The following is a 24520-nucleotide window of genomic DNA, read 5'->3' on the forward strand; positions in this document are numbered from 1 at the left end:
CACACACACACACACACACACACACACCATTGATTTTTGTTTCTCTGGAGAACCCCCACTGATACAGTATTGAAATATAGCCTCTTACTACAGTATTTGTACATAGTATTGACACCTGCTATTATGATTACATTTTTTAACAAAAAACCTTTAGAACTGCTAGTTAACCCTAGAAAAAAAAATGACTTATTGCTTATCATGGTGATTATCTATTATTATTCTTGAAGATTAACATGTAGCAGGAGTTCAGAAACATGAACAGGCACTTAACCACAAAGAATGGAGTGGAATGGAATCTGAACAAGTCAAATCTGGTTAAGAATATGGTTGGGGGCATTCTTCTCATGGTTTCCTTGGAGACTTAGGGACTACAGAGTGGGGAGGAGAAATCATTTATAGTGGGCTTTGTTCCCTACTCACAACTTCCAGTTTTCAACAGTCTAGCTGACCCTGCATTTGATTTATAGATCAGGTCTCTATACACAACTTTATTCAAACATAGGATCCCACTGCTGAAGATTGAAAAGCATTGCCTTGCCAAATAAACTGCAATCAGCTTAGAGAGGAGGCATATGGATAATAGAAGTGAGGACATGGATATTGCATAAACAACCTCTTCCTCCTCTTTTTAAAGAAAATACCGCAGATTCCTGAAGTCTGAGTTTGAGAGTTTTTTTTTTTTTTTCTTTTCTGAAAAACAGGCATCATTGTAGATAGAAAAGTTTTCCTAAGTTAGAAACTTTTTTTGGAGGTTTTTTTTTTTTTCTTTCTTTCTTTCTTTTTTAAACAGCCTCTCAAAGAGAATTATCAAAATTAATTTTACCAAAGGAAAATATAACCATTTTAGTGAGAAATAAGTATGAGTAAACATAAAATTATTAATTGATGTTTTCTTCTCTCTGTTGTCCTAATGGTTTAAGAATCACATAGAGCCAGTGTTCATCAGAGCCTTTGCCACATTCTGCTTCTGTGGTTATGATTCTGTCAGGTTTTCCACTCTAATAAAATCTCTGTTTGGGGATTTATAATTTCATTTCAAGTCTTCCCTACAGAATGACAACCTTTGCCTGGGAGACAGCTTCTTTATTTTAAATTCAGAGGAATATGCCAAGTAGGTTTTTCACTAATACATGTATAGTTCAGTTTTCCTTTAATAAGATGTTGTGTTTATTTTTTCATAATTCAACAACTGATTTAATATCAGGCCTCTTTAGGAAGTCTGAACTCAAGAACACAGCAAGTCCTCACTCAACCATCATCAAAATAATGCACCGAGGTTTAACTTTTTGATACACTCAAGCCTCATGTCTCTAAATCTCTAAATAATTTAATGTGACCTTACATTCTTGGAGAATGGAGAAATTTCCTGAGGCTAAGCCAGTTAAAGTTGCTTGGCATTTGTGCTATTTTGGGAGGTAATAAGCTATTCCCTTCTTGTTCAGTGTCACAGACCCCAGTGTTTACACCATATTATAAAACCTGATGACAGACAGCATAGCACCAGCTGGCAATGTGACCTTTCTTTCCCTTAGTGATTCCATACAAAACAGGCACTTTCCTTTCACTCTGTCTTTCTGCATTCTTGGCCTCCACTTTTGTATGTTCCATAAATTAAATGAGATTATACATATGAGACACAGTGAAGTGTGATTGGAAGACATTTGCATGATTAGATGGCTGCCTGTATTCTTAGCTTCCTCCCCTGATGCCTGCTGCCTGCATTTTATTTATTTGGTTGATAGGCAGCAGGGTAAAGCGAGAAGTGTGTATGTTGTAACAACAGGCAGATCAGGATTTGAACTCATGTTGAAACATGAACCAGTGGTGTATGATGGTATAGTGGTTTGACCTCTCTGAGCTGTCGGGTCCCTCCTCTGTAAACTGGGGATTTAAAAACTCACTTCTGATCGTATGTTTATGAGTTTTATAAACTGTTGGCATCCAGTAGGCACTCAGCGCATTACAGTTATAATAATAATTGTAAGGATTAGTTTTTACAAAAAAAGTAGTATTGATGAACACTTTCATCTTGATCATTTCAATGCTTGCCCACAGTAATGGGGTAAACTGGATCATTCATCACCTGCCACCACCAGAGGATGGAGGAAACAATCACCAGAGATAACCTGAAATATGGCCAAATGGAGAACTGCCTCTAGATTGTTGACTGGTAGGCACTCAGAGCTTTGTGTTATTTACACTCTTTTCTGACACTTGGTGGATAACTTTATGTTAATTCCTGTGTTCATCAGAGTCTAGATAGTGGCAGAAAGAAAAGGAGAAGGGAAAATATTTTTAACACTTCTAGCTTAAAAAGAAAACTCTAATAAAACTGCAAGTTCCTGGAGGAAAAAAAAGTTCAGATTAATAAATGGAATACAGTTCTAGTTTCTCTGTACAGCATGAAGCATTAGAGAGATTACAGACTTAGCATCAAATAGGCCTGGATTTAAACTTCATCTTGGGGCACCTAGCTGGCTTAGTCAGTAGAGCATCTGACTCTTGATCTCAGGGTTGTGAGTTCAGGCCCCACGTTGGATGTGGAGCTTACTTAAAAAAATTATTAAAAATAAATAAACTTCATCTCTGCAATTTCTGCTTCCCTTCCCTTATTTATTGCAAGGGAATAACCTGAAAAATACAAAAGGGGACAGAGTTTATGAGGTTGATGGACAATATTGGGAAATACTGTCCTCAAATGTTAAATCTTAAAACTTGGACCTACTTGTATAAACTTGGAAAGAGTGTCTTCACATATTGGGATATCACTATAAAAATTCCTTTTACCCATAATATCAATGCTCGGATAGCAGAACAAGCTATTACAGGAATGTTCAAGAGTCCATTACAACCTAAACTGGAAAAAAATTTAAATAAAACCCTAAATTCTCATTGATTCTTTCCCATAACTTATAAATTTTAGAGTTAATGCTGCTCAAGTACCTGTTTGCATCCTGCTTTTAAAACCCTCAGTGCTCAGTGGGTTAGCTGCTCTTTTGTATACTCTAAGCAACCTTGGCTTTCCATCTCAGAAGGAATCAATGGGGGTGAGGGGCAGGAATCTTCTCAGCATATTTTGTTCTCTGAGACAAATACACCAGTCATTCAAAAAATTAAAAAATGTTGTTATATACCACACGCTTTCAAGTAACTAAGTAACAATGAACTCAACATTAACTCTGTAAACATTTCAATTTATAAGGCAATATTCCTTTTTATTTTGTTGCTGACCTGTATAGAGACACCAAAAAATTCTAGAACACCAAAAGATAAGTCAAAGAGTGGTTAAAATAAACTAAAAATAGTTTTTTTCCCTAGAATACATTAGTATCAAGCAAAAGGAGATAGAAGTCAATAATTATAATTTGATTTTCTACAAAATGAAAAGCATTATGATAAAAAAAAAACTATACTCCTTAAGTCTTTACCAGCAAAAACCTTCTCATCTAATAATTACCCTTTTACAACAAATGTCATATTGGCTGTTACTCCTTTCTCGGGAAAGGATGTAAGCCATACTCTTAAACAGTGACACTGGTCGCATTCCACATTGTCAGTATAAAGACAACCTCACTATATGCCTGAAGAAATTAGTTTTTCTTAAAATTAAGTCTTCTAAGTGATAATTTTGTCATAAACATTTAAAACATAAGACTACTACATTCAAAACAAGCAGTAACATAAAGAACAGCCTTCAAACTCAAACACCTGGAGATTTCATTATCTGCTTTGTGCGTTTCCGCAACTCCATGTGCCTTTCATACAGAGGAGTTTATTAAGAGCAGGGTAAACAAAAGGCTATTTTGCTAGGCAGGGAAAATTATTCAGCATTTTTGGGAAATATCCAGAGACTCTATTGTTTTCTCATGTGCTGCATCAGGAAGAGTTTTGGGTTATCAAACATAACCCCATGCTCTCAATTGAATCACTCCCTCATTCATATGTAATATCAATAATGTCAATGGCAGTGTTGTTTCTGAGTAATATATCGATGTACCATGATTCATGTAGAATTGAGGAAGGCAGAAATTGCTGATAGGAAGTGCATTGAATTGGTTTTGTTTCTAGTTGGTAGCTGTGGTGGTTGGATATTTGAGGAAAGAAGGCAGAGGAGGAAAAAGATAAGAGCTCCTTTTTCTATAAATCAAAAAGTCAAACTACTGTAATGCACTCAATTGGAGTTAAGAATTAAAACAAAAAAAGAGAGGAAAGTAAAGAAAAATTGATAGGAGAGGCTGATTCAGTACTCTAAATGCATACTAATAATTTTAGCAGAATAAAGAATACCTATTACAAAGTGAGAGTTACCATTAAACTTGTAGAAAATAATAAGATAAATCCAGAGTTACCATTAAACTTGTAGAAAATAATAAGATAAATCCATTAAAATCAGAAGAATTAAAGAGATACCTAGTTTTATCATCACTATTTAATATTGCATAAACATAATTCAATGCAATGAGATAAAAATACAGAAATCAGACCTACATATTGGAAATGAGCAGATAAATTTGCACACTATGATTATACATAAAATTTGCAACGAACTCAGTAAAACACTGTTCAAATTCATTAAATTAGAGAAAATGAGCAACATAAAACTAATACAAAAAATGGATGTAAGATAATTCTAAACAGAATGAAAGGGTAATGTGTATTGACATCAGGTGCTAGTGCTAGAGAAGGCACAATATACCAGACTTTATGCAATGCCCAATGTAGTATTCATGTATATAAGCCCAAATCAGTAGAAGTACGAAAAGAGAATGATAACTCTGTATCGTAGAAAATGAAGTATATTAACTGTTTGTGGATAATCTATAAAAATCTATGATGATACACTATATACATCCATACATACAGATACACATTCAGAGTATAACTTCAACTCATTCTCTAACACAGAAATTTAGAAGGCCACATTCTCTAACCACAACTCAACAATAGTAGAAATTTAAAAACAAAAGGATTTCTAAAATCTAAACACTTGAGAAAATTAATATGCTCTTTTATAAAAATTATTATGTCAAAATAAACCATAAACTAAGAAAATGTGAAATGTGATATAATAAAATGTCAAAAGTTGTGACATTATCTAGCTGTCCTCAAAGGGAAATTTCAATCTTTAAAAGCTTCTGTTACTGAAACTATGAAACTATTTATGAAACTAAACAGTGCATTTAGCATAAGAAATAAATTTTTTTTAAAAAGGAAAGCAAAAGATATGGATAATGAGCAGAAATTAGAAAGGAAAATAAAGAAATAATGCTGATAAATGAAGCAAGAGCCAGTGCTCTCAAATGGTCATTAAAACATCCAAAATCCTAGGAGCACCTGGGTGGCACGGTCAGTTAAGTGTCCAACTCTTAATTTTGGCTCAGGTCATAATCTCAGGGTCATGAGCTCGAGGCCTGCATCAGACTCGGTACTCAGCTCAGAATCTGCTTGAGATTCTCTCTCTGTCTCTCCTTCCGTCCTTCCCCCATATCACACTCTCAATCAATCAATCAATCAAATCTTTAAAAAAAAAAAAATCCTGGCATGAATGTAAAAACACTCCCCTCAAAAAGGTATTGAAACAAAGGCTGAGTGAAAATGAGTATAAGAACAAAATCACTAGGGTGCCTGGGTGGGTGGTCAATTAAGTGTCCAATTCTTGATTTCAGTTCAGGTCAAGAAATTTCACACTCAGGGGTTTGAAATCAAGCCCCCTTTCAGGCTCCACATTCCATGCAGAGTCTGCTTGAAATTCTCTCACTCCCTCTTCCTCTACCCCTCCCCATTCTCACCTTCTCTGTCTCTGCCCCTCTCTCTCAGATGATAAACAAAATCTTTTTAAAGAATAATCTAAAACCTTAACAAATCTATAAAAGGGAAATACGTGACAGGAAATGTACTTCAGGGATCCCTGGGTGGCGCAGCGGTTTGGCGCCTGCCTTTGGCCCGGGGCACGATCCTGGAGACCCGGGATCGAATCCCACGTCGGGCTCCTGGTGCATGGAGCCTGCTTCTCCCTCTGCCTGTGTCTCTGCCTCTCTGTCTCTCTCTGTGTGACTATCATGAATAAATAAATAAAATCTTTAAAAAAAAAAAAAAAAGGAAATGTACTTCAAAGTATACAAAGTAAAGTCAAAGAAAATGAATTATATTTAAGGAACAGGAGAAAAACTTTTTTAAATGAAGGGAACACAGCTATAAAATACTAATATATTTTGAAATGCAGACAAAATAGAAAATTTTCTGTGAAAATATGAATTACCACTATTTTTCAAGGACATTAAGAAAATGAAATAGAGCCACAACTATGACGATCAAACAGCTACTCCCAAAGTACACTAATCAAGAGTTGTCTTGATTAAGTTTTATCGTCAAAGAAAAATTATTCTGGTGCTATTCATATTGTTATCGAGTGAAGAAAAATATTACCATAGATGCAGATGTCCTAAATAAAATACTAGCAAATGGAATCCATCAGGCTATGCCTTACACAGAAGAGTTTATTAAGAATGCAAGGATTACTTAGCTTTTGGAAATACATTATTATTAATTATTAGTATTATCATAACAAGAATACATTTAGAGTCAAATGATTTATTTCAATAGCTACTGAGAGGTAAGTTGGTAAAATGAATCATCTTTTAATAATAAAATTCTTTAATAAATAAGAAAAAGTTATCTTCTTTCTTAACACAATAAAGAGTGTCTTTAAAACAGTGAATATCGGGATCCCTGGGTGGCGCGGTGGTTTAGCGCCTGCCTTTGGCCCAGGGCGTGATCCTGGAGACCCGGATCGAATCCCACGTCGGGCTCCCGGTGCATGGAGCCTGCTTCTCCTATGTCTCTGCCTCTCTCTCTCTCTGTGTGACTATCATAAATAAATAAAATTAAAACAAAAACAAAAAAACAGTGAATATCCCCTTAAAAGAAAAAAAAATAATAAAGATAAGGCTATCATCTGTAATCATGGCTTTTAGCTAACAGTCTTCACTAGGTCTAACCACTTTATGAAATATATAATTTCCTTCTAGGAATATATATATATATACATATATAATAAAAATATGTAGTATATAAAATAAAAATTATACAAAAATACAATATATATAAATTATAAATATAAAAATATATATTATATATGTATATATATAAATGTTCTTCTAGGTAGTTATACTACTACTCAGTCTCAGACACAGTGAAGACATTTTGGAGGGGGCTAAGATATCCTTTATTATATTTATGATAGACCAGCAGGGCTTCCCTATTTAATTAATTCTGCAACAAATATTTAATGCCAGATCTCTGCCTCTCACTAAATAAAGTCTTACAACTTTTAGCCACCAAAGTATGTTTTACTGAAAAGCAGTTGTTTAAGATCATAGCACCAAACAGCCCGAGGGAATCACCACTGTATCACTTACTCATATGACTCTGGGTAAATTATTTACTCTTCCTGTGGATCTGTTTGCTCCATAAATGGGGATCATAATGATACTCCTGTTTCTTAGGGTAGTTGAGGATTAGGGGAACTGATGAGCTAACAAACATATAGAATGGTGTTGGGTTATGATAAGAACTGTATAAATGAATGCTGTTACTACTTAAAAACTGAGCATGATTTATTATCCCAAGGATAATTATTTTCATTTTTTTTTCATCTTATTCTCATCTTAAGGCTTAATTGGGAAAATAAATGTTTTACAGTGAGTAAAGAACACTATCTCCTTCGATATTTTCATTATAGTCTTCATCAGAAATCAGAGAACCCAATGGGATTAGATAATAGTAATAATAATAATGAAGTATCCATTCTTATTATTTCTATGTACCAAAGCACTCTTTTTGGGAATTTAAACTCCTTAGTGATAATGTTAGAGTAAGAGAATATGCATGTATCCCAACATATCAGGAAAAGTTACAAATTATGGTATCTATTTTGTTCTTCTGCCTTATTCAAGAGATTAAAACACACTCTGAGAGTCATATGTCAACATATATTGAAAGGTAATTCACAGGAAGCAAGAAAAACTGGGTGTGAATATAAAGGACCCATCCTATAGACTATAAATACTCCTTTAGCTTCTGAAGGCTCTTTTTAGGGTTTAGTCTTTTTGGTTTCACATGATTGCTTCCGTACCATTAGCAGTGAGTCTATTCAAATAAAAATAAAAAGTAGCACTTAAAAATGCTCTTTGGCACTTCAAAAGGCCATATATTAGAGAGCTAATTGGTATAGCTTTTACAACTTTCACATTGATTTTTTTCCCATTGATTTTTTCCCCCTCCTTTGAGCTGTCTTTTCATCCTGCCACTACTATGAATTCGGCTTTTCAGTTCTTGGGGAGTAGATTGCATGCAAGAAAAGATAGTCAGTGAAAGTGACAAGCTTCCCAAGAACTTTTGTTCTTCTGTTCTGCCATATTTTAATTTTGGGCAGGTAGAAATACTTGAGATTGTACTGATTGCATTACATTGGAAACCTTTCTTTGGGGGCTTAAAAATTTCCATGAAAATGAGATGTTTTTGCAGTTCAGCCTGGGAGCATTGAATTTCTCATGGAGAAAGAGTCTCCCATCTTAAAAGAAAAATTGAGGAATGACAAGATTTACTTTTGAAAGCTAATTTCCTTCTACATGGAGTCATGAGCTAAATAAATATAAGCATTTCAGGCAGCCCGGGTGGCTCAGCGGTTTAGCGCCGCCTTCAGCACAGGACATGATCCTGGAGACCCGGGATCGAGTCTCACATCAGGTGCCCTGCATAGAGCCTGCTTCTCCCCTCTTCCTGAGTCTCTGCCTCTCTCATTTGCTCTATGTCTTTCATGAATAAATAAATAAAATCTTTAATATATATATATATGTATATAAGCATTTCAGAAATAGGTATTCTGTTCTATTTTCCATCATCACTATCATCATCAAAAATATGTTATATATCTGATTATGTAATTCTCTTGTTTTATAACAATAACTTTCAGTACATTATAAACATTCAATAACATGAAACAATAGTTGAAGAAACACATTGCAGAAGGTCCTGAAAACAGTTTGATGAAAAAAATGTAAGAAATGCTTCCAAAACACATAATTGCTTCCAACTTAGTATAAAATGTGGTGGAGTCTCCTCAAGGGTGTGTCCGAGTTTCCTCTAACTTCCAAATGAACTAATCACCCTCCTTCTCCTAGTTAATGTTTTTACATTAAATAAAATACATCTCCTAATCACCCTCCTCACTTTAGTCAATGTTTTTACACTAAATAAAATACTTAGTTTTGTATGAGATAAGGCAGGGCTAGCAGACATAGGGAAGATAGATCTGTTGAAGAGATATTTAAAGGGAAAATCAACTGGTCTTTGTGACAGGTTACAAAGAGAAGGGGAGAATGAGCTGACCAAGAGAGCTCCCAAGTTTCTGGTGGCTCTGCAGTGTGGGTGGAGGTGCCATCCATTAGGAAGAAAAATGTTTGAGGAAGATGTGATGGGGAGTGAATATCAGGAGTTCAGTTTCCAACATGATGATTCTCAGGTATCTTGGTGACATCCAAGCAAAGATGTCCAGTAGACAGTTGGCTGGAAAACTGCAGAAATCAGGAGAAATCTGAACGAGGTATGTCATTTGGTTAATGTTAAAGTTTGGATGGAGGATGCCATCAGAGGGAAATATTGGTGGAAATGGAAGAAACACCTGCTTCCACTGTAACAGGAATATAAGACCTAGAACATAAATTGTATCGTCACTCTCTTTTTTCAATAATTTCTCTTCTACCACTACAGAAATTTCCAGATCTTTAGAATGCTCTTCTGTTCTTTTTTATTTCAATGTCTTTCCTGCAATTCTTGAATCATCAATTTATGCTAAATATATTAATACATTAAAAAAAAACCTTGCTTATTTTATTGAAAGTTCGTTTTTGTTAAATAATGCAAGTATATTTTTAAAGCACTAAATGTTTCATATAAAAATACTAATAGTAGTTCCCTTCTCCATTCTTCTTAATCCTGAGGTCTGATACCCAGAAGCAGTGTATTCAACTCTTTTTCTTGTTCTAAACGATGTGCATATGCTGACATTTTTCTGTTTACAAAATCCAGATAGTATTTCCTGGATTTCTCTTCTTGTAGTTGAGGATTTGTCTCTGTTAAATATTGCTCCCATACACTTCCCTGAGTTCTATCTTTCTTATATGTTAAACCTCTTGAATTCTTTTTTTAAGTGTTTATCCTCTAAAATGTCTAATATTTCCCTTTTGTTCTTTAATTATTCCTTTTTACTCTGGTTTCAGGGATAGGCTATCTTTGCTTCTCTGAAGTTACTAATTAAATATTTTTAAAGATTTTGGTTTGTTTCCTGAGCTATCTTTTTTTCCACAAAACTTGTTTGTTTTTTTGTTTGGTCTTGCTTCTCTCTTTTATTATAGAAGCTTCTTCAAAAGCCTGATGGCTTGGGGCTGTCTTTGCATCTTTAAGAACAAGGCCCCTGGAAAGGTGATTGAAACTCAGTGTGGGGATCAACCTTGTAGGCTGTGACTTCACCTTAAGGTGATCAGACATGTGTTGCCAGTACAGGAAGCCTTTCTTGGGGGAGCTCAAAGGATAATACTTTCATTCTCTGTGGTATAATTGTAGGTGTGCATAGTATTAATCCCTGGATTCCAGCAGGTTCAGGGCTTAGAGAAGTTTGGCTTGCTAATACATGGATTTTATCAGAATCTTCCTGTTTCTATCCTTGGAGATCATCCCTGACCTCCACTATGCTTGGGGTAGACCTTGGACATTTTAGAATGCTTTTTAAAAATTAAATACAGAGGAGTTTCAGTTGCTTTGATCAGTACCAGGGGACAGCGCAAAAGGCCATTGCAATTAATTTTAGAACTATACAAGGACACTTAACTGAACCCTTGTGAAAACACAAGTATGTATTAAGAATCCCACATTTTATACACACTACATTTCATACAAAATTCCATTTTAAAAATTTGAGGTATAGGTGACATACAATATTGTATTCGCTTCAGGTGTCCAACGTAGTCATTTAGCATTTGTCTCAATCTAGAACTTTGATCGTCTTCTGTATGCAATCAGTTACATATCCTCTATCTGAGTTATTTTTAAAAAATAATAATAATTTTACTATTTTAGAAAGAAGGGAAGAGGGAGAGAGAGAGTCTCAAGCAGACTTTCCACTGAGCATGGAGCCCGACATGGGGCTAGATCTCATGACCCTAAGATCACAACCTGAGCTGAAACCAAGAATCAGATGCTCAGCCAACTGATCTATCCAGGCAGCCCTCCTCCATCAGGCTTGTACCTAAAATGTATCCAAATTTGTCATCCAGAATTGACTTCAATCACATTTTCTTTGCCCATTTTAGAGGTGCTTTGATGGAGAGAAAAGATAAATAAATACACAATGGACCTAGTATAACCAGATGTCTTCCTCTTTACTTGACTGTAAATCACTGTTGTGTTTCCAAAGCCTAGCATGTTGTGTGGTCTATAAAAGGTAACCAATACATGACCTGAAATGAACAGAACTCGTGGTGGTTTTGATAAAATTAACGGATATTTTCTTTTATGAAAAAATACTACCCCCCATTGCCATGAATATTATAACTCTGCCCTCTTCCCTTTTTAATTGTTAATTTCCGGGCCTTTTGAAATTGTGGCACCAAAGAATAATTGTTTTCAGTAAATGATATGACACCACATCTATCTTGTAGGAAATTCATCGGTTCACTGCATGGTCTTCCCCTATCCCACAGCACTAAGAATGGAAAATAGTTTTATCATACATTTTTATATTAGGCTGAAGATCAGTTTTACTTTACATTATATGTCACGATGGATCTCCAAGGGAAGAAAAATCTAAAATATATCCTAAATAGAGTCATCAGTATGGGCAAAAGTATTTCCGAGTTATATGTAGGAAAATGAAGGACAATAATTATTTCACATGATGACATTATTTTTGAGTGGAAAATAGGATTTCTAAATCCTATTTCACAGGTAAGAAAAAGATGAGGTCCAAACATTGCAGATTTATCTAGCTAATTAGTAGCTGAAAGAGTCCATCTTCCAATTTAGTCCAGTGTTTTTTTTCCATAATATCACATTGCATCTAAAATTAATCTGAAGGTCTTTTAGATAAGTTGTTGCATAGTTGTAGGAAATTTCCTGCACAACTCTGCCCTTGTCCTAACATCATGATTAATGAACTTGGCTTTGTGTAAAGTTTTCTTCTCATCACACCTTCACATGATCTAGAATCAGCTGTTCCTTTAGAAAAATTACTGATTTCACTTACATGTTATTGTTCAGATAACATTATTAAAGCCATTTAAAAATTCTATGCTCCACATTTCTTTGATGCCATGTAATTACATTGAGATATAATTTACTCTCTCAATCCTCCTTTCTTTTTTCTTCGGTGAGGAAACTTGCCACTGGCTGGTAGACACTGCAAGTGTAAGTTTATTGTTTTGCTTCCCTGTGTCTTCCAAAGAAATGTTTAACAAATTATTGCAAAAGTATAACATTCCCTATTTTAAATAAGGAAATTTTCTGGCCAGCTCAAGGTCAGAAAGTATTTTCTAATTACTATATTTTTATGTGGGCTCTAGTATCATGCTCTCAGAACAGACCAGCCAAGTTAATAAAGATACATAGCTTATGTGTTTAAAAATAGGATTCATCAAGCTTTGCAATAGAGGCTGTCATATCGATATTGTAGTTTCACTAATCAGCTTGAAACATCTATCAAATGGAAGGAAAACAAGATATGCTTGCAAGTAAAATCCACTATCTAATCTTAGAGGAAATCAGTTAATTCTCTGTCCTTCCATTTGCACTGCTTAATAAAAACAGAACAATATGGCCTATTTCCTATAGCTTGAAGGGTTATGTGTACACTTCTCTCAAAATATTTGGGGATTATTGTATCTAGTGTTATATAAGATAATTATGTTATCTGACATAAACTGGGAAATTTTTAATTCAGTAGGGAAGCAATAAAAATATAACATTGAGGGATCCCTGGGTGGCGCAGCGGTTTGGCGCCTGCCTTTGGCCTAGGGTGCGATCCTGGAGACCCGGGATCGAATCCCACGTCGGGCTCCCTGCATGGAGCCTGCTTCTCCCTCTGCCTGTGTCTCTGCCTCTCTCTCTCTCTCTCTCCCTCCGTGTGTGTGTGTGTGTGTGTGTGTGTGTGACTATCATGAATAAATAAATAAAATCTTTAAAAAAAAAACAACACTGAGGTGTACCTTGGTGGCTCAGTGGTTGAGCATCTGCCTTTGGCTCAGGGCGTGATTCTGGGGTCCTGCAATCGAGTCCAGATCAGGTTCCCCTTGGGGAGCCTGCTTCTCCCTCTGCCTGTGTCTCTGCCTCTCTCTCTCTGTGTTTCTCATAAATAAGTAAATAAAATCTTTAGAAAATAATAATAATACAACATTGAGGATTATTCATTGAAATATGATCATTTAGATGGGGATTACTACATATAAAATTCATTTTTGGACTATGTCTAACAAAACTATACTAATAAACTCTTTTACATATGTAAATATGTAAAAGAAACACATATTTCACCTACAGTAGATTATTTTAAGGCATTCTTTTGATGATTACAGTAGCTGCCTCTATTAAATGTATAAGGTTTGTACAATATGGAAAGGCACACAGACATAAAAAGAAATCACCTGTAATTCCACCAGTCCACCATAGGCTCTCTCTCCTTTTTTTTTTTTTTTTTTTTTTATAAGATATAATTGACTTTATTCTTTTTTCAGCAATTCATGACTTGGGCAGTATCCCTTCCAGCAGATGGAAGGGAGCTCCCAACACCATAGGCTCTTTTAATAGTTTAGTGTATTTCTAATTTCTCCCCAATTTTTCCAAAGTTAGAGATAATTATATATACTATTATATTTGATGCTACATATTTAAAATCTCATTTTACATTTTAATTTGAACTCGTCTAGTCTTTAATAAAAGCATAAGTGTTTTCCCAAGATTTTTAAATTTTCTTATAACATGTTCTCAGTATTTTGTTGTTTAAATATGCCACAACTTATTTTATCAATCTTCGGGCATATTTCAGAAGCATTGTTTTAGTCACAGGGAAACAACATGCTCATTATACATAATTTTAATCAATTTGTAAAATGGTTCCCTGAAGGATCTCAAAGTAGAAAGGGCAGTTGTTTGTTTGTTTAGGATTTGGGTTTTTTTTTTTTTTTTTTTTGGTGTTTTTATTTTGAAAATCATTCAAATTATGGTAAATATTTAAAATGAATCAATCTCTTATATTTTAAATATTTGCTTGAATTAGTCATTAAGTCAGTTTGGATATAGCTTTAGAAACTTATTGATGTTTTATTGCTCTTAAGATAGAAAATAACTTCAGTGAAATTTTGATTTCATAAAAATTACACCAAGGAGGATATCTGTAAAGATATAAAAATGCTTTTTTATTCTAAATGTCTATGTTCACATGTCCTTGTATTGATATCAGGAAAATAATTGCTCTTTCATTTCTAGTAGGAAAAAAAAAAACATAGAGGGAAAAAGAGACTATTTTCTTTGTCTAGAGATAATTCTCATAGAGATAATTTTCATATCTCCAGTTTTATACACAAAAGATTCCATTTTTCTGGAATTTTCTAAAAGCACTTATTTGGCAATAATTCTGCTCAAATTATTTATTTTTTCAGAGGGAAGTTTCACCTCATATAACAGGAAGCCTGAAAGGATCCTCTTTAGGAGAAAACAGTACAGTGGACATGTTTGGAAGGGCAGGGAGTCTTTGGTTATGCTCTATGGAGTAGAAATCTCTTTTCATTTAAAAAATAGATCGTTCTCAGGGAGCTCTGTTCTTTCTGCTGAATAAAACAGCTTGAATTTCTGATGAGGATTCTTTAGAGTATATTTGTCTTCTGCTGACACGGAGATTCATGGGAATACTTGCCATTAACACAAATGGGAACTAAACACATCAATCGCTTCATGTGAAGATTAAAATGCTTCTCTTCATTTGAACCCAATACATTATTGGTAATTACATTATGTGTCAATAATAATTACTCTTATTCTGTTTAACACTGCTGCTTAGAAACAGGCATCTTACTGCACCACAAGGGTCATAAAAAACATGAAAAACAGAGATATTTTCTTTCAGAGTTTTGTGGGGCTTAACCTAATGACAAAAAGATATATTTAATTCTTCTTTTGTTAATATTACTTGTATCTATTGCCAGAAGATACAAAACAGAATAAAATATTTAACATGTTTACATAAAATGACATAGTTACAAGATTTATGTTTTTCTCCAGACTGGATTCTCTTCTAATACGTACGCAAAACAATTTGAAGACAATAAAGAATTTTTTTAAATATAACGTATTCGAATACCAACTTGTAAAATAAAATTAATCCAAGATTTTTCATGTGGCTCTCATTTTTTAAAATAATGATCAAACTATTTACTTAGTGATAAATTAGTATGACTCTATACTTTTCCTGAAAACAAGAAATTATTTCCTTATAAGCCTATGCATATACATATATATCATTATCTGTACATTTTAATGGAGAAATATTTATTTCCTCATAAGTTATTTTAAAAAGTAGTGTATTTTATCATATTTCATTGAATCTATGATGTCGTCAATCTTAAGGCATATCTGTATAGTGTGCACCATTAAGAAAAAAAATTATTACTTGTTAAACTATTACAAGATACCATCTTATCACTATTTTATTTTATACTTTTGAAGCATATTTTAGACATAGTTTATTATTTATCATGCCAAAATGTATATGAGAATATAAATAAAATAAATTTATTACAGTTTTTCTAAAATACTCTTCATTCTAAGTCAGACCTTTCAGAATCTCTTTTTGAGAGTCATCAAAGTTTGTTCTTAACTCTAAAATAGCATACTGTACTATCAAAAACATGGGTGATGCAGAATTCTTTAAAACAATATTCCACCATTGTCTCTCACATTTTATCACAACCCAGTGACACACATTTGGCAAATTCTGACATTAGTATTTTTTGCTCTTCTGAAAGGATCTTATAGGAAGAGTTCCAGAGAACTTCTAGCACATTTGTTAATTTGTTACATTTGTTAATTGCTACAATCATTTGTTCTACAATCATGTGTTAATTTCATTTGTCCTACAATCATAGAGAACAAACAGCTAATTTTTTCACCCATCTTAGTCAATGTAAACCATGCCACCTGAACAACAGTGATTGTTGAGATGCCACTATTTGTAGGATTTATTTTAATGAAGAAGAAATGTTAAAATATGAAAAACTGAGTTTTCTAGTTAGTGATTTATGGTACTTTAATAACTTAAAACTTTAGCCTGCCTGTTTGTCTGTCTTTCTTTCTCTCTTTAATTCAATTTTTTTCTGAAAACATTAACGAATGTTTCTCTGAAGTTTCCAACCAGACAGCATTGGTAATATTGCATATCACCTGATATTTATCTCCATGGCTAAAAAAAAAAGTTGAATTGTGAGCATTGAAATTGTGTCTTCACACATAAAAGGAAATGATAACTGAGGTAGTTTCTATTTACTTTAGGTCATATGTAATTTGTAAAACAGAAACTCTAAGCCCATTAAACAGTAATTCCCCATTCTTTCTCCCCACAGTCCCTAGCAACCACCATTCCATTTTTTGTTTCTATGATTTTGACTACTCTAAGTACCTCATATAAGTGGAAGCATATAGTAGTTGTCTTTTTATGACTGGTTTATTTCACTTAGTATAATGTCCTTAAGGTTTGCCCATGCTGTACCATGTATCAGAATTTTCTTCCTTTTTTTTCAAACTGTTATACCACAGTTTGTTTATCCATTCATCCATCAATAAACACTAAGTTGCTTCCATGTTCTAGTTTTTGTGAATGACACTATTGTAAACATGGATGTACAAATATTTCTTCAACATCCTGCTTTCAGTTCTTTTGGATATATACCTAGAAGTGGAATTGCTGGATCATAGGGTAATTCTATTTTTATTTTTTTAAGGAACTGCTATGTTGTTTTCGCCCCTTGTTGCACCATTTTACATTCCCACTAATAATGCACAAGGATCTCAATTTCTCCACATTCTTTCCATGTTATTTTCTGCTTTGGGGTGTGTGTGTGTGTGTGTGTGTGTGTGTGTGTGTGTCTATGTTTGATAGTAGCCATCCTAGTGAGTAAAAGGTGGTATCTCATGGTACTTTTGATTTGCATTTTCCTAAACCATTCCTAAGTAATGAGCCAAACAACCAAAACTAAAAATATATATCAAAACTAAATACATAACTGTAAATATAAATGTATGTGTATATATATAATATAATATATATAATCCATTAGCCATAAAATGAGACAGACATATTGTGCCATATTCATACAAGGGGTACATTGATGAGGATGAAGGTACAGAATAACCTAGTTTCATAAACATGCTGTTTCATAAAAGTAAACCTCAGCTTACATTTAATGAAAGAAACCAGACACTCACAAATATAAACTATATGAAAGAAACCAGACACTCACAAATATAAACTACATGGTTCTATTTTGATAAAGTTCAAAAGCAAACAAAATTAATCTATAGTCTTAATAGTTGGAATAATAGTTACTCTTGGGAGAAGTATAAATATATATCATACACTACAATATAAATATAAACCCAATAAATATATATATCACTACATTTCTGTGACTTTCAAACACAGGCAAAACTATTTTATGATTTTAGAGCTTGGCGTAACCATTGCTTTGGGGAGGATTTAATGACTCGGCAGGTGGGGGCTTCCATTTCTTGATATACGTACTGGTTACATGGATATGTTAGTTTTTGAAAATTCATTGATCAACACAGTTATTATTTATGTACTTTTCTATTAGTGTACTTCAGTACAAAAATTTTAAAATACCGTGACCCTTTCTTTTTTCTACTATTAAATCTTTCTCTAGCATGTTAGTGATTTTAACACAAAAACATGTAAAAAACATACGTACAGTAGATGACAGAAGAATGCATGTGAAGTCAAAGGCAATATCTAAATAAAATCCTTTATTTTCCTGTATTTCAGCCAAATAGACTCACTCAGTGGTAGAACTTGGGGAAAACATTGTTTTATGAACCCACCTAAAATAGCAGGGAAGGGACACTGTTGAGGCCAACTTCTAAGATGCTTTTATGTTAAAAATTAATTCCAAGTGAGAGAATGACAACATACAAGCAACCATTGCTAAACTATTTATTCTGTGCTTTTATGTCAAAATAGATTTTACTTTATTATTGCCAGCAAGAGTACTTTAAAGATCTGAAGATTACTTCAGAACTAATGAGTCCTCTTAATTTTTGAAATTCAAAATAGAAAATAAACATTAAGGAGCAGTATATAAACACTCATAATAACTTAACCAGATCAAACTTTCAATACATATAGTCTTTCAATAGATGAGAGAGAAGGAGAGAGAGAGTGAGAGAGAGAGCAAACAGTATTTCACCCACTTTAAATAATAACCAACTCCTCTTCGGGGACCAAAATATTCACATTTACCAAGTTTAGAGATGTTGTGGGTGGTGTTTTTTTGTTTTTCTTTTTTCAGTTAGCTATTATGTATGTATATTGACATGTTCTCTCTCAGCCCCTTTACTATCCTGAGCAACTTCCTCTTTCAGTAGTCTTTTGGTCAGACATATAATGTATGTCTGAGATATTTTTTGATTATAACAAACTTTAGTCATAAATCCTTGGGATGAAACCCAAATTGCCTATAGCACTTGGTTGATATCATAGTCCAGTCATATACTCACAATATCATTATTTATTTCCGTCATCAAGTAAACTCTTCACTTGGGAGTGGATTTTACTAGTTTACTTCTAAAAAAAATAACCTATTTCCATGTCTTACATTTTTATTGTGCAAAAAATTAAGAATATAACAGCATACCATGTATGCCTGTTAATGATCATTTTTACACGGTGTGAGGAAGTTTGTACACATTTGGTAAGTGTTTTCTTATTATTTTTATCTCTAATCAGAGTTCATCTTGGATCATTTTCTTTAATGCTATCTAGAATAGAGCTCATGTTCCTTACCTTATGTGCACACAGTTAAAATAACCCCAAACCAGGACCCCTCCAGGCTGTAGGTCTGTGCTCTAAACAAGTACATAACCTTGAATCGAGACTTTTTTCGGGCTTCTTGTCCTCTGGCATCCCATCTGTCTCTCCCTTAGCATCCATGAGTAACAAATGCAACTGCTTCCTATTCTTTGCTTTTCTGTATTTTACCCCTGTCTGGGGTGGTGGTAGGGGGTGGATACTAGTGAAGAATATATTATTTAAATTTTAAAAACCTGCAAAACTACATTGGAAACAAAGATGAGATGTAGGCACGGTCTTGAAGCATTTGGAAGTGAGTAGAGAAGAAACCTGAGACAAAGCACACTTGCTGGGCAGGAGGGTATAGGATTCTTCTGTCAGAACAAGCGTCAGTCCCTTCACATGGTATGCAAGACCCTCGACAGCTTTGCTTCTGCTCTCCTCTCTTCAGCATCCCCAATTATGCTTATCTTGTACTGCACAAGTACACTGGGCCCTTTTATTTCCTTCACTATAAAGCTTCTGTTGTACCTAGAATGCGATCCCCCAACCACCCTAACTCTTCCTGGCTTAGCCCCTTTCCACTCCTACTCCAAGCTTTCATTCTCTTATCCAGCAGGTCAGGATGGCTACCCCTGCCTGGCTTTCTTTGTCATACTCACCTGTTCATTGGAAGCATCACATTTGGACCAGTTCTTGGGTGTTGAATCTTCTCGCTTCCTTGTTTAGAGATTTATCTCCAGGGCCTCACACATAGAGCATTTGTTATGTAAATCAAAGCTTTTGACAGCAGAGGTAGGAATAAGCAGGAAGGGAGATGTTTTTCTCAAAGCTATTGAGAATAACTGATGAAGCATTTGTATTGCGAGGGGCAGACATGGCCGCATACATCTTCTCAACATTCAACTTTCCAGGAATTGGGGATTCTTTAATAGTCAGAAACTTGGGGATCCCTGGGTGGTTCAGCGGTTTGGCGCCTGCCTTTGGCCCGGCGCGCGATCCTGGAGTCCTGGGATCGAGTCTCGCGTCGGGCTCCCGGCATGGAGCCTGCTTCTCCCTCTGCCTGTGTCTCTGCCTCTCTCTCACTCTCTGTGTCTATAATAAATAAATAAATAAATAAATAAATAAATAAATAAATAAATCTTTAAAAAAAAAATAGTCAGGAACTCACATGAGCTGTGAAAAGTATGTGGAACCAGCATCAAAAATGTGCAGTGGAGGCTGTGGTTCTATTTGTAGTGGGACAGCGTGGGAGGCTGTGAAATTGGTGTCCATCAATGATCATGCCCTCCACATCATGTAGTCCCTTGAGTACTAACTCTGGGCTAAGTATGTGCTTTCTTTAGCCAACGGGAAGTAGTAAATATGACATAAGCAGAGGATTGATGAGTGCTCTGTTATTCTATCTTGCCTTCCAGAGTATTCCTACCACCATGTTAGCAGTTCAGTCTGTCTGTTCATGGGGCCACACAGAGGAAAACTAAGCTCTCCAGCCAAAAGTCCCAGCGAACTAACCGACATGTGAGTGAGACCGTCTTCCACTATCCAGCTACCAAGGCTCCAGATGCCTACAGTCACATGAGTGACTCTAGAGAACACCAACAGATGTACCACCGAACTGATGTGAGCCCAAATAGCAAAATTGAAGCAAATAAATGGTTGCTGTGTTGAGCACATAAAAAGAATATGAGGGTTGAGCAGAAGTGGGTGACTTGGACAAACTAAGGGGGAGAGAGAAATAGAGAAGGAGAAGCTTTGCTTGGGGAAGATGTTTTAAAAGGGAAGGAAAATAATAATGACAAGGTAGAGAAATGAATCATACTGACTTCACAGTTCTGCCCAGGATTTTCTCTGACTGACTGAGCAGTAAGATCTCTGAAGCAATGAGACCCAATGACATCAGATTGACTATTTCACTGAATTTCCCCCATCACAGACTAATTTTCTGATGGAACTGATTTGTTATTTTGGAATTAAAATTTATCAATCCCTTTTCAATGATGGAAGGCTGAGGAGATTGCAGAGATCCCTGTTCTACCCACTATATTATTGTATAATAGAAGAGCATTCCAGTTGCTCATTGACTACATGAAAACAGAACATTTTATAGGCAGGGATAAAGAACTGTAATTCTGTATTATTGCTACAGTAATTTAGTTTATTTAGAAAAATAAGGAAAGCCTCAGTCGTATTTGTCTGATACTAAAATATTACCTACTTTTCACAAATCCCCAGAGATTTCTGAATGTCCTCTCATATATCCATAATTTAACTTGAGGAATTATCAAGACACTCAAATTATTGATTTGAGTATCAGAGATTATAACTCTTCTCAAGAATTATTTACCTTGGAATTAAATTATTCAACTCTCAACATTTAAGAACTGAATGCAGAGAAAAGAAAATGATCCTTACATCTGTATCAAAATATTCAAAATCAAAATATGTGGATGAAAGTTTATATTACCTTACACCAGTGCCAGTAATAGGGATTTGGGGGCTATTTTGTTTTTATTGAAGTATTACATGCACATATTTCAATACTACTGAACAAACTAATATTATAGTATATGTTAACTCACTGGAATTTAAATAAAAACTTGAAACAAAACCAAAAAACAAACAAACAAAACCCATTTGCAAAATATAGTATAATACCACTTTTTTTCACTGAATTCCTTTGTTTTGGAAAACATAGCTATTAGTCATAACATATTTTATGTTAACATGCAGTGAGCTTATTAATGTATTTTTAATGAACAAATAAATCATATTTTTTAAAAAAATTACATACTTGAACAAAATATAATACAGAGGAATTTGAAAGAAAAGCCACTTCTGACTAAGTTAGAAGTTCTTCATGTTGTCTGGTTTCTGTGTCTTTGGAAATACCTTCATCTTTTTGTTTTTCTTTGAGCATTTTCTTTCTGGCACAATTTGTTATTCACCTCCCTGTCACTGGTATCAATTATATCACCAAAGAGTCCTAGTTTTCTTTGGAGCAAAATAGTATTTGGAAGTCAGTCTCCCCAGGTAGCCAATGTTTCTTTTATAATGCTATCCATTTAATATATATAAGGATCAAGGTGGGGGGTAATCAAGGGGTAACAAAGTGTGGAAAGCCAGCCAACACAGTTGTTCTATAAAGACTATTTTAATCGTCGTTCCAATTTGATTCCTGGTTCCTACTTCTGCCCTTGGGAACCAGTTGACTTTGGTCTTAAAGCCTCTGAGAAGTTCTGCTGGCTCTTTCTATTCTGAGTTGTAGTCTCTATATTTTGTTATCCTTTGGCAGGTGTCCACTTTCTCTGTTTTAGATGTAAGTCAAAATCTTTTGTGCACTGATGTCTTCTATACCACTATCCTACTCTTTTTGCTCTTATGAGGTTTAGGAAAGAACAGAGAAAACTCCATAAATTCACCCCATTATAAATTAGGTATACAAAGAAAAACAAACAAACAAACAAAAAAAACAGAGGAAGGTTATCTATGTCTGTATATAAATACATATATACACATAAACCACAAAGGGTAGCTACAATTAGAAATATAAGATGCTGCACTTAGAAACTATGGATATGGGTAATTTGGAAAGATGAGAATTTAAAAAAAATAGTTTAGGAATGGAATAGTTTACATTACAGATGAGCTGGGTTGCACAATTAAGTTGAAATAAAAGGATATACATTCAGTATTTTGGTAAATGTATAAATAAATCAACTCACTGGCTAATAGAAGTATTGTAACTATGTGATGTTTTTACACTATTAATATTTACCTTTAACAAAGGTTCTTTCATAATGCTATAGTTTGAATGTTTGTTCTTTCCATTATTGTAAATTTGAGGTCATGAGATGTTCAAATTAAAATAATATTTATCAAATTAAAATAGTAAATGTAAATAATATCCTAATAAAGCTAACTTTGTGGTCAGTAGTTACAAAGTAGAAAGGAAAGTTGACATACAATTCATGCGGTCTGATTCTTTGTTTCTAAAGCAGGTAAGGAACAGATAGAAAATAGGAATCAACTCAGCCACACATTGAACATTAATCACATTAATTGTCTTACTGTTGAAAATTAATGGATAGAAGTTCAGCTAATTTTACATGTGTCTCAATCCATTTGGGCTACCATAATCAAACATCACAGACAGGGCAACAACAGTAATTCATTTCTCCCAGTTTTGGAAACTGGAAATTCCAGGTCAAAGTGCCAGTGTAGTAAAGGCCCTCTCCCTGGTTTATTGCCAAGGCCTAGGACCTTCTCATGAATCCTCACAAGGCAGAAGGAGCTGGTGACCACTGGACCCTTTTTTTATAAAGCCCTAATCCCATTTATGACTAACGCACCTCCCAAAGTCCCCAACTTCTAATATCATCATCTTTGGGGGTTAAGATTTCAACATATGAATTTGGAAGGACACAAACATTCAAGCTATAGCATTATGAAAGAACCTTTGTTAAAGGTAAATATTAATAGTGTAAAAACATCACATAGTTACAATACTTATATTAGCCAATGAGTTGATTTATTTATACATTTACCAAAATACTGAATGTATATCCTTTTATTTTAACTTAATTGTGCAACCCAGCTCATCTGTAATGTAAAGCAAATAAGATCTTTGTATCTAGGTAGCGCAAATTGAGCTGATTCATCAGCAAAAATAAGAGTCAATATATTCATTCCCAATTACCATTTTATGGAGACATATTTAAATCATAAAAATACTAAGATTCCTGGAATATTAAGATTTAAACTCCCAAATGAAATTACTGTCATCTTAAATATACAGAAGTTAAGTTAACAAAATTTAGACTTCAGCTCTGTAGTTGAATGAGCAAAGTCAGAAGGAAAAATATAACACTAGTAGACTTGCAGTGGATGTCAATTCTTATAAATATAACTTATAATAATGCAATTGATTATTTCCTAGTTGGCTCTCTAACACAATATTGCTGAAGAAAATTACTGGATGTTTCTGTTAGTCTGCAATTAGATACAATCATGTTTATTAGTGTTTGGAAGTGAAAACTATAATTTACTGGTAGCCCTTCTGAGAATGTCTGTGTACAAAGAGATTTTTAACAGATCCCAATGTATAATGGAACTTGCCAAGCTATACTAGGGAAAATAGAGTTGCATAGTTTTTTTCTTATAAAAGAACTCTGTTATAAACTACATGTTTATATCCCCCCAAAATTCATATATTGAAACTCTAATCCCCAGTGTGATAATATTTGGGCATAGAGCCTTTGAAAGGTAGTTAGGACATGTGGGTGGAGCCTTAATATTGGAATTACTGCCCTCATAGGAAAGAAATTGCTGTCACTCCCTGGCACATTCTCTCTCTCTCTCTCTCTCTCTCTCTCTCTCCTTCCTGCTCCCCCA

The 24520-nt window shown here is 34.3% G+C and overlaps 1 long non-coding RNA gene across 3 annotated transcripts in view; it reads left to right on the forward strand.

Annotated features, from left to right (window-relative positions):
* The window catches only part of LOC111093764, a 65396-nt gene extending 43616 nt beyond the window's left edge, over window positions 1–21780 (forward strand). For 2 of the 3 annotated variants that reach the window (XR_005353362.1, XR_005353364.1), the window contains 2 exons: window positions 2056–2170; window positions 20545–21780. This is a non-coding gene — a long non-coding RNA (uncharacterized LOC111093764). The remainder of the gene's footprint in view (window positions 1–2055; window positions 2171–20544) is intronic. The other variant, XR_005353366.1, reaches the window with a different exon arrangement.
* The last annotated feature ends 2740 nt before the right edge of the window (window positions 21781–24520 follow it).

Source organism: Canis lupus, chromosome 1, assembly GCF_011100685.1.
Source record: "Canis lupus familiaris isolate Mischka breed German Shepherd chromosome 1, alternate assembly UU_Cfam_GSD_1.0, whole genome shotgun sequence".
Taxonomy (NCBI): Eukaryota; Metazoa; Chordata; class Mammalia; order Carnivora; family Canidae; genus Canis; species Canis lupus.